Raw genomic sequence first — 11,777 nt, 5'->3', positions numbered from 1 at the left:
AAAGCAATGGCTACAAAGGAGTCAAAGCAAAACAGACTAATCAAGGGCAAAGGTCATAGCCACATGTTTGGGGATGCTCAAGGCGTTTGGTTTGTTGACTTTCTGGAGGACTAAAGAATGATAACATTTGCTTATTATGAGAGTGTTCTCAAAAAGTTAGCCAAAGTTTTAACAGAAAATCTCCCAGGTAATCTTCACCAGAATCCTTCACCACAAGAGTGTTCCTGCTCATTCCTCTTGTCAGATAAGGGCTTTTATGAGAGTTTCAATGAGAAATCATTAGGCATGCACCTTACAGTCCTGATTTGGCTTCCTTCTGCCGTCTTTTTGTTTCTTTATTTTAAAATAATAATTTTACAGAATCTTTTTGTTTCTTTTTGTTTCTTAATCTTAAAAAATATTAATTTTTATTTCATTTTTTTTTTTGAGACAGAGTCTTACTCTGTCACTTGGGCTGGAGTGCAGTGGCATGATCTCAGCTCACTGCAACCTCTGCCTACTAGGTTCAAGCAATTTCTCATGCCTCAACCTCCCAAGTAGCTGGGATTACAGGTGTGCACCATTATGCCCAGCTAATTTTTGTATTTTTGGTAGAGATGAGCTTTCACCATGTTGGCCAGGCTGGTCCCCAACTCCTGACCTCAAGTGATCTGCCCACCTTGGCCTCCCAAAGTGCTGGGATTACAGACATGAGCCACTGCACCCGTCCTTAATCTTAAAAAATCTTTAAATGGCACCCATTTTCCTTTAGTTAATAACATAAAAAAGGCTACATTGACATAGTTAAATTCCCAGGACCCTCAGTTCTTTAAGAACGGACTAAATGGCTGGTATCATCCTGTATTAGTCCATTCTCACACTGCTATTTATTAGAAAAGGGGTTTAATTGGCTCATGATTCTGCAGGCTGTGCAGGAACCACGGCAGTATCTGCTTCTGGGAAGGCCTTGGGAAGCTTTTACTCATGGCAGAAGGCAAAGTGAGAGTAGGTGTCTTACATGGCAAGAGCAGGAGGGACGGTGGGGGAGGGCAGGAGGTGCTATACACTTTTAAACAGTCAGATCTCACAAGAACTCACTGTCATGAGGACAGCATCTAGTGCTGTCCTCAGGGATAGTGCTAAACATTCACGAGAAATGGGCCCCTGTGACCCAATCACCTCCCACCAGGCCCCACCCTCAACACTAGAGATTACAGTTGAACATGGAATTTGGGTGGGGACACAGATCCAAACCATATCACATCTCTTAGAAAAATGTCTTGAAGTTAATGGAGCTTATGTTGAGAGATCAAGTTTACGCTTTAAACTTTTATCTTTTAATTCCATTTTTACCTAACTTTTCGAAGTCCCCTTGTATTGTTAACTATAGTCACCCTACTGTGCAATAGAACACCATAACTTATTTCCTCTATCTAACTGTAATTTTGTACCCATTGACCAAGCTCTTCTCATCGCCTCCTTCCTCTAATCTTCTCCACCCTCTGGTAACTTCTATTCTACTCTGCACTTCTATGAGATCAGCTTTTTCAGATTCCCCAAATGAGCAAGATCATGTGGTATTTATGTTTCTGAGCTTGGCTTATTTCACTTAACATAATGTCCTACAGGTTCATCCATCTTGCAGAAAATAACAAGACTCGATTCTTTTCATGGCTGAATACAATTCCATTGTGTATATGTACCTCATTTTCTTTATCCACTCATTCACTAAGGGACACTTAAGTTGCTTCCATATCTTCACTATTGTGAATAGTGTTGCAATCAACATGGGGGTGCAGGTGTCTCTGTGACATACTGGCTTCATTTCCTTTAGATAGATACAGTATACCCAGTAGCGAGATTGCTGGATCATATGGTAGTTCCATTTTTAATTTTTTGAGGAACCTCCATACTGTCTTCCATAACAGCTGTACTAGTTTACATTCCCAACTGTATATAAGGCGATACGGTTTGGCTCTGTGTCCCCACCCAAATCTCATACTGAATTGTAATAATCCCCATGTTTCATGGGAGGGGCCCAGAGGAAGGTAATTGAATCATGAGAGTGGGTTTTTCCCATGCTATTCTCATGACAGTGAGTAAGTCTCATGAGATCTGATGGTTGTATAAAAGGGCAGTTCCCCTGCACAAGCCCTCTTGCCTGTATGACTGCCATGTAAGACGTGTCTTGCTTCCCTTTCACCTTTCACCATGATTGTGAGGCCCCTGCAGCCATGTGGAACTGTGAGTTAATTAAACCTCTTTCCTTTATAAATTACTCAGTCTCAGGTGTGTATTAGCCACGTGAGAACAGACTAATACATAAGGGTTCCCATTTCTTCACATCTTTGCCAGTATTTTGTTTTTTGTCTTTTTGGTAATAACCATTCTACTTGGGGTGAGGTAATATCTCATTAAGGTTTTTATTTGCATTTCCCTCACGATTAGTGATGTTCAACATTTTTTTACATACATGTTGGCAATGTTTACGTATTCTTTAGATAAATATCTGTTCAGATCTTTTGCCCATTTTAAAATTCAATTATTTAGTTTTTTGTTATTGAGTTGTTTGAGTTCTTTATGTATTCTGGATATCAGCCCCTTGTCAGATGCAGAGTTAGCAAATATTTTCTCCTATTCTATCGATTGTCTCTTCACTCTGTTGATTGTTTCCTTTGTTGTACAAATGCTTTTTAGTTTGCTATAATACCATGTGTCTGTTTTTGCTTGGCAACAAAAAATCCTCGCCCAGGCCTGTGTCCTAAAACATTTCCCCTACGTTTTCTTCTAGTAGTTTTATAGTTTCAGGTCTTACATTTAACTCTTCAATCCATTTTGAGTTGATTTTTTTTTTAATATGGTGAAAGAAAGTGGTAGATTTTTATTCTTCTAAGTGTCGATATGTAGTTTTCTCAACCACTTACTAAAGAGGCTGTCCTTTCTCCCAGTGTGTGTTCTTGATACCTTTGTCAAAAAAATCAGTTGCATGCATTTATTTCTGGGTTCTCCATTCTCTCACATTGGTCTATGTGTCTTGTTTTTATGCTAATATCATGTTAATTTTGGTTACTATAGCTTTGTAGTATATCTTAAAGTTAGGTAGTTTAATGCCTCCAGCTTTGTTCTTTTTGCTTAAGATTGCTTTGGTTATTTGAGGTTTTTTATGATTTGATACATATTTTAGGATTGTTTTTTCTATTTTTGTGAAGCATGTTAATTTTTTTGATAGGGATTGCATTTAAATTCTAGATCACTTTGTGTAGTATGAACATTTTAACAATATTAATTCGTCTAACCCATGAACATAAAATATCTTTCCATTTATTTGTGTCCTCTTCAGTTCATTTCATTGCTATTTTATAGTTTTCACTGTAGAGATATTTCACCACCACTTTGGTTCAATTTATACTTGGTTTGTTGTTGTTGTTGTAGTTGTTGTTGTTGTTGTTTTTGAGAGTCTCTATCTACGAGGCTGGAGGGGAGAGGCACTATCTCACCTCACTGCAACCTCTGCCTCCCGCATTCAAGCAATTCTCCTACCTCAGCCCCCCAAGTAGCTGGGATTATAGGCGCACACCACCACGCCCAGCTAGTTTTTGTATTTTTAGTAGAGAATGGGTTTCATCATGTGGCCAGGCTGATCTTAAACTCCTGACATCAGGCAATCCTTCTGCCTCGGCCTCCCAAAGTGCTGGGATTATAGGCATAAGCCACCATGCCTAGCACTAATTTCTGTATGTTGATTTTGTATCATGCAACTTTACTGAATTTATTAATTCTAACAGTTTTTTTTTTTTTTTTTTGGTGGAGGCTTTACATCATATTATCAGCAGACAGGGAAAAATTGACTTCTTTCCTTCCGATTTCTCTCTCTTACCTAATTGCCATGGCAAGGACTTCCAGGACTATGTTGAATACAAGTGGTGAAAGCAGGCATCCTTGTCTTATTCTAGATTTTAGAGAAAAAACTTTCAACTTTTTCTTATCCAGTATGATACTAGCTGTGGGTTTGTCATATATGTCCTTTATTGTGTTGAGATATGTTCCTTTCCTACCTAATTTGTTGATGGTTTTCATCATGAAGGGATGTTACCTTTAGTCAAATCCTTTTTTTGACGTTGATTGAGATGATCATATGGCTTTTGTCCTTGAAGAGTCTCATAGGAGTCCTCAGTGAAATGCAAGACAGTGCAAGGGCTTCCTGACAGCATCTATCCATCCAGGCCAAGGCAGACTGCCCCTCTCACAGCTGGATGGGGACACAGATCGAGTTCTGGCAACCGAAATGTGAGTGGACTTAAATGGGTAACTTCTCAGCTAAGGCAATGGTAGTTCCCTCTTCTGGTGCATGGGCTGAGAGGGCCACGTGTTCCAGGAGGCACAGTCACCGGTTGGTGAGGGGCTGTGATATGTGAACAAGCATGGGCTTGAGGGACTGGGAAAAGGGAGCAATTAAGAAGTGCAGGCCAGGCATGATGGCTCATGTCTGTAATCCCAGCACTTTGGGAGGCTGAGACCGGAGGATCACTTTAGGTCAGGAGTTCGAGACCAGCCTGACCAACATGGTGAAACCTCGTCTCTACTAAAAACACAAAAATTAGCCAGGTGTGGTGGCACACGCCTGTAATCCCAGCTACTTGGGAGGCTGAGGCAGGAGAATCACTTGAATCCGGAAGATGGAGGTTGCAGTGCGCGGAGATCAGCCATTTCACTCCAGCCTGGGCAACAGAGGGAGACTCCATCTCAAAAAAAAAAAAAAAGAAAGAAAGAAAGAAAAGGTTCAGCGATTAACAATGAAGACATTGGCGTGCAGGCGTGCAGGCGAGGCTCAGAGCGCGAGGACCTAGCAGGTCAGCGGGTTCGCGAGCCGCGGGGAGGCGCCGGGGCTGCAGCGGAGGAGGAGGTGGTGGCGACGAAGGCCGGTACTGGACCCGGCGGGAAGAACGAGGTGGAAGCTGCAGCGGTGGCCACAGCTGTCCCCGCAGCGACGGTGCCCGCGACGGCGGCAGGGGTGGAAGCGGTGGTAGCAATGGTGGTACCGGTGCCCGCGGGGGAGCCGCAGAAAGCAGGTGGCGGGGCAGGCGGCTGCGGCGGGGGCAGAGCCGCCTTAAATCCCGCTGCCGGGGGCCCCGCACCCCGGGCAACCCGGCGACGGCGGCCTCGGGAACCCCCGCCCCCACCCCTCCCACCATCTGGCCGGCCCGGAGTCAGGCGGACGAGCCGGTGCTGGCAATCCGAGTCCTGCGCACTGTCAAATGGTTCAGCGTCCGGAGTGGTTACGGATTCATCAACCGGAATAACACCAAGGAAGATGTCTTTTTTCACCAGACAGCTGTTAACAACCCCAGGAAGTTTCTGCGCAGGGCTGGAGATGGGGAGACTGTGGAATCTGATGTCGTGGAAGGAGAGAAGGGCGCAGAAGCCACTAATGTAACTGGGCCCTGGGTGGGGGTGTGCCCGTGAAGGGCAGTCGTTATGCCCCCAACCGACGTAGGTTCCGCCGATTCATCCCCGGCCTCCCTCAGTTGCCCCACCACCCATGGTGGCAGAGATCCCCTCCGGGGACAGAACCTGGCAGCGAAGGGGAGCGGGCCGAAGACTCCAGGCAGCGGCCCAGATGACGGCGCCCCCCACCCTTCTTCTACGGATGGCGGTTTGTGCGAGGCCCCTGGCCCCCCAACCAGCTGCAGCCTATAGAGGGCACTGAGGGGGGTAGAACCCAAAGAGACAGCCCCATTGGAGGGGCACTAACAGCAGGGAGATGAGCGGGTTCCCCCCGCGCAGATTCTGGCCCAGGTACCTAAGGCCTTTCCGCCCAGGCCACCCCAGCAGCCTACCACAGAAGGTGAGGACCATGAGACCAAGTCCAGCCAAGGAAATTATTTTTTAAAAAAATTTAATAAATAAATAAATAATAAAAAAGAATGAAGACATTTATGCGGCCAACAAACATGTGAAAGCAAAGCTCATTATCACTGGTCATCTGAGAAATGCAAATCAAAACCACAATGAGATACCATCTCATGCCAGTTAGTGGCAATTATTAAAAAGTAAGGAAATGACACACTGGCGAGGCTGTGGAGAAATAGGAACGCTTTTACACTGTTGGTAATAGTGTAAATTAGTTCAACCATTGTGGAAGACAGTGTGGTGATTCTTCTGTGGTGATTCTTCTAGAACCACAAGTACCATTTGACACAGCAATCCTATTACTGGGTATATACCCAAAGGATTATAAATCATTCTACTATAAAGACACATGCACATGTATGCTTACCGCAGCATTGTTTACAATAGCAAAGACTTGGAACCCACCCAAATGTCCATCAATGATAGACTGGATAAAGAAAATGTGGCATATATATACCATGGAATACTATATGGCCATAAAAAAGGATGAGTTCATGTCCTTTGAAGGGATATGGATGAAGCCGAAGCCATCATTCTCAGCAAACTTAACACAGGAACAGAAAACCAAACACAGCATGTTCTCACTCATAAGCAGGAGTTGAACAATGAGAACACACGGATGCAGGGAGGGGAACATTACACAGTGGGGCCTGTTGGAGGGTGGGGTTTAGGGGAGGGAGAGCATTAGTACAAATACCTAATGCAGGCGGAGCTGAAAACCTAAATGACAGTTTGATAGCTGCAGCAAACCACCATGGCACATGTATACCTATGTAACAAACCTTCATATTCTGTACATGTATCCCAGAACTTAAAGTAAAATTTAAAAACAAAAAAAAGTTAAGCCAAGGATTGGATATTCTAAGTGTGTCTTTTAGGCAGAGCAGGGCCTGTGGATTTATCTGTGTTATCTCAGCTTTTCATCGAGACTGCGGACACTCCTAAGCCTGCACAGTAGCGGCTTCTTCTCCAGACCCTCTGTCCCTCGGAACGCCAACCCCAGCCCTAGCCCAACCCAGCAAATCTCCTTCACTGCCAGAGGGGCGAGGGCAAATGGAGAGGAGGAGAGAGAAAGCGAGTAAAGGAGAGGAGAGAGCAGAAAGGACTCAAAGGCAAAGTGGACAGGGAAAGGGAAGGTCAGGGCCAAGTAGGATGAGCACCTGGGTCCAAGATGGAAATCCCAGACCTCAGCATGTTGAACAAAGGCTGGGAAGGTGCTCAGATAACACAAGGAGGCCCTGGGAATAGGGCCAGGGGTGTCGGAGCCCAGCAGCCCCTGGACCTGTTCCATCCGGGAATAGAATGGTTCGGGGAATAGGGAGACGCAGAGCCTGCCTGCATAGGACTGCGAAGACACAGACGCGAGGCTTAAGGAGAGAAGAGACGCAGAGAGGAGACGGGAGAGGCCAGGGAAGACAGAATGCTGGGGAGAAGTGGAGAAGGCAGAGGCAGGCAACGGTGAAAAAGGATAGGAGCCCTGGTGTGTTTGCAGACAGGCCTCTGATCCTGCTTCCAGGAACGCCTCATCACTATCCCGCCCACTTCCAAGGCCCCCCTGGGAACAGTGATGGCTCCTTCCGAGGCCCTCCTCAATCATCCACAGTCCTAGGAGGGGGCTTCAGGCCAAAGTATAGCTGGCTCAGGACAGGATTTTGTAAAGGTTCAGGAGAGAGGGTTGGGAAGGGGCAACTGTCCCAGGGTGGAAGGACTAGGAGGGCAGAAAGGTGGGGAGGTGTCTGTGCCCCTGTCACTTCCAGCGGAGCTGCTGAGCAGACTCTTCAGAGGCCGTGGGAAAAACCCACAGACGGAGGAGCAGGTGGGTGCACCTCTGGGGGGCCGCCACATCTACTTCCCCGCAACTGGGCGCCTTCAGAACCACGCTCTTGATTGGCTGAGCTGAGACCCAGTCTTTCACCCTCCAACGCCCTCATCCTTGGTGTCGGGAGCTCCCTAGCCGGCTGAGAGGTGAGCCACGAAGCCTGGGGAGTGTCCAGCGGACAGCCTCTCCCCGGAAAGCCGGGAGGGAAAGGCTTCCTGGCTGCAGTGTCCATATTGGCCACCAGGAGGCAGCGCAGGACTGCCTTTTGGCGCCTCCTGGTCTCCAGGGAGCAGGTCTGCAGAACCCCAGGGGCGTGGGGACCGGGCTGCCACTCCTGGCCCCCGCCCCCTTCCACACCCTTCGCACAGCTCCTCTGCAAAACGCCTTAGGAATTCAAGCAGCTTGGGGAAAGTGGCGAGTTTTCAAAAGGCAATAACGAGACAGGCAGATCTGAAAGGGCTCCTTGAAATCCTCCGTATTCCCACCCCGTTCAGAGACTGGGGAAACTGAGGCTCAGAGAGGTTAAATCGCTTGCCTAAGATCGTCCAACTCTTTCTCTGGCCCCCCTAGTTCGGTTCTCTCTCCGGACATCCACTACCTCCGCCTTAGGAACATCGCTACACTGCGGGATATCTGGGGATAGGGATGGAGGAATCCAGGCAGCCATCATGGAGGAAGCAGCAGCACTTGAACTTGGCCTCGGGGTGGGGTAAGAGGCGGACTCGCTTGAACAGTGTGAGGGTGGGCACTCCTGGTGGAGTCACTGCGTGGGCAAAGGCAGGAGGCAGAGGGCTGGGGCCCCGGGAGGCAAGTGCTTTCTTAGGGGAAGTAGGAAGATCCCGGGGATAGGAAGTGTGCCCATATCCCGAGGTCCTTGCAGGCTGCCCGGGTCTCTGCCTTTAGAATTGCGGGGTGGCTCGGCCCAGGAATTTTCCTGAATTCCATTATGCTGAAAGCGCAGAGTATGGCAGGAGACCTCCCGATTATCTCATATGGAAGTGGGAGTAAGCAAATGGTCGCCCCCGCCACTGGGGCACGGGCCAGCTGCCCCTCCGCGGCCGGGAGCCCAGCCCTGAGGAAGAGAGCGGCCACGCCCCATTCCTCCACCGTGACTCGAACCTTCAGCTGCTGGAGCTCTTGGCCACCGGGGGCCCCGTATTGACCTCAGAATTGGCCGTGTCTGGGTCAGCCCGAGGTTCCTGAGTTCTGAGCAAGCGTCAGCCTGTGAGGTGGAAGGGCCCAGGGCACAACCGGTCCCATCTGCTCAACTGCGCCTGCAAAGCCATGGGGCTTCTCCCAGGGCCAGCAGCGCACTCAGCTCGGCTCTGGCCTGCAGGGAGATGTGGGACAGGGAGGGGATGCAGTGAGGGCAGCGGTGGAGCCCAGTACGGAGTTTCTGTCCCCTGGGAGTCTGCGCACACAGTCGGGCGCAGGGGAGGAGGAGGCCCTGCTGTCCTGGCATTGCTGTTGCTTCCATTGCTGTTGCTTCCACAACCTGAATATGGCACCCAACCCTGACCTCAGCCCTCCCTACTTGCAGCGGCTCGGCCTGGTCTCCCAGCCCCAGACCATGTCCGAAGTCTACACGGTTCCACCACCTCCTTAGAAACCCTTTTCAGAGACTCAGAGTTGAGAAGCTAAGGCTGAGATTCGAGCTCTGGGGACCAGCAGACCTGAGACCAAGGACCACCTCTTCTCCTTACTAGCTGAGGGGCCTGAGCCCGTCTGAGCCTCAATTCTCCCACCTTTATAATGACGAAACCAGAATAAAGATAAAACCTCCTCCCGGGGTTGCAGTGAGGATCTGAGACACGAGGAGACGCCCCAGCACAGGGCCTGGTGCTCACCTGTGTTCAATCATAGCTGGCCTGCTATGACCGTTTTCATTCCCCTTACCATGGATGGCCTCTCATCTGGCCCTTGCGGGTGACAGGTGTGTCCATATCCCCTAGACATCCTGGGCGAGCTACTGAGCATGCCCTGGGCTTTTACGCTCCTGGCTTTCAGCCATTTGGCAAAACACCCTCCAGCTGATCTTGTATTTACAAGTTAATTGTGTTTGCCCCCAAGCCTTTTTCATGCCAGCTGTTCTTGATGTTATGAATGCACAGGTTAATTAAATATCATATAAGCTAGCAAGTGTTCAAACTAGTTGGGTTTGTTTGTTTTCAGAGATGGGGTATTGCTCTGTCCCCCAGGCTGGAGTGCAGTGGCGTGATCACAGCTCACTGCTGCTTCAAATTTGGGGGCTTAAGCAATCCTCCCACCTCAGCCTCCCAAGTAGCCGGGACCACAGGTGTGTGCCACCACATTCTGCTAATATTTAATTTATTTGTTTACTTTGTAGAGACAGGGTCTCACCGTCTTGCCCAGGTTGGTCTCAAACTCCTGGGGTCAAGGGATCCTTCTGCCTGAGCCTCCCAAAATGCTGGGATTAAAGGTGTGAGCCACCGTACCCAACCTCAAACTGTTTAAAGATTCCTTTATACTCTTAAAAATCATTGAAGATCCCAAATAGCTTTTGTTTATGCGGCTTGCATTGATTGATATTTACCATATTCGAAATTAAAGACGAGAGACTTTCAAAGCACAGGAATACACAAGCACGCATTCCATGGGCTGTCAGAGGGCAGGGCTGGGGCCTCTGGAAATCTTTATTTGCACCTTCTGGAGAAAATGGGGGCATCAAGGGCACACAACATCTTAGTCTGACCAAGAAAAGAGTTTGGACTCTGGATTCCCTGAAAGGGTCTCAAGTGGTCCCTGGGCCACTCTCGGAGAGCCACTGATGGAAGCTGATGAAATATAAATGCAGAAAGGGAGCTGGTCCCTGAACGCCAGGCTGGAAACTTTGGAAAGTCCCAGCACAGATGAAGGTAATGATTTGGGGAAAATAGTCACACGAATAATAAAGGACTCCGCCTCGAGATTGCCTTGTGCGTGCCTTCCAGTTCTCACGTCCCTTTAGAAACACTGAAACCAGAAATCAGTGCTGATTCACTGCGCTGCGGTTTCTGCCACAGAGATGACCCAGAGCTCCAGTCAGTGGGCTCATGCTCAGAGAAAAGGTTTTGGCCCCATACCAAAAGGCAGACAAATAGATGTGCTGTACTTTACATATTTTAAGTAAAAATAAAATGTTTAAGAAATGTCTATGTGGTTAAGTAGGACTTCCCCACCCATCTAACTTGCCCAGCTAACGCTGCAATTACAGATGTTGCAAGAACGCTGACCCTACCCAGCCTTCCCCTACTATGGTAAATGCCCCCCACCCCTCCACCCTCAGGCTGGACACCAGCTCCAAGTCTAATCCTTGCCTTTGACCATTTGGGGCTTGACTTTGCCTTTGACCTTACCTCCATGGCCTGCCACATCCTTCAGTTAGTCACAAGCACGAGATGAGTCAGATTTGGTGGGTTCCTATACTGGGTCCAGTACTAACTGTGTGACCAGTCACCTAACCTCCCTGAGCCCTAGCTTCCTTTTCTGTAAAATGGGGAGTTACACATAAGCATGCATTACCCGAGCTCTGTGGGTGCCGTCAGTAGTGATGTCACCATCCCACTGGAACAGTGCCTTTGAAATGGCCCTTCCGCCATGCTTCCTACTCCTAGCCCCTGTGATCACTCACTTGGACAATAAAAGCCTCAGCCTTGGCCTTTCCATTTCCAGGCACTTCTACCTGCTCCAAATTAATGACCTAAATCCCTGCTCTAACCAAGTAATTCCTCTGCTCAGAAAATGTCAGTGTGGGAAGCTCAATACACCACTAGTTCAACCAAAGGCATTTACCCTGAGACCCAAATCCTCTTTGACCTGGTGCCCACTTACCTGGGTGGCTTCACCTCCTACTGCTACAATGGTGCCTGAGGATCATTGCCGAGGTGACCTGCCCCAACCTCCAGGGGCCAGATGCCATGTGGAGGGTATTACATGTGTGAACCCTGAATATCACCATAAAGGCCTGAGTCTGAGGGCATCCCCATTCTGCAGATAAGAAAACAGAGGCTCAATAGCATCAAGTCCTTTGCCTAAGGTCACAGAGAGGACAGTGGCAGAGCCAGGATTG

At 48.5% G+C, this 11,777-nt stretch overlaps 1 pseudogene; it reads left to right on the top strand.

Moving 5' to 3' along the window:
- Positions 1-4,304: 4,304 nt before the first annotated feature.
- LOC105503399 lies at positions 4,305-11,578 on the top strand (annotated as a pseudogene).
- Positions 11,579-11,777: the final 199 nt, after the last annotated feature.

Source organism: Colobus angolensis, unplaced genomic scaffold (assembly GCF_000951035.1).
Source record: "Colobus angolensis palliatus isolate OR3802 unplaced genomic scaffold, Cang.pa_1.0 Scaffold85, whole genome shotgun sequence".
Classification (NCBI taxonomy): Eukaryota; Metazoa; Chordata; class Mammalia; order Primates; family Cercopithecidae; genus Colobus; species Colobus angolensis.
The sequence above is the reverse complement of the archived record's forward strand: the minus strand, read 5'-3'. Positions and strand labels throughout refer to the sequence as shown.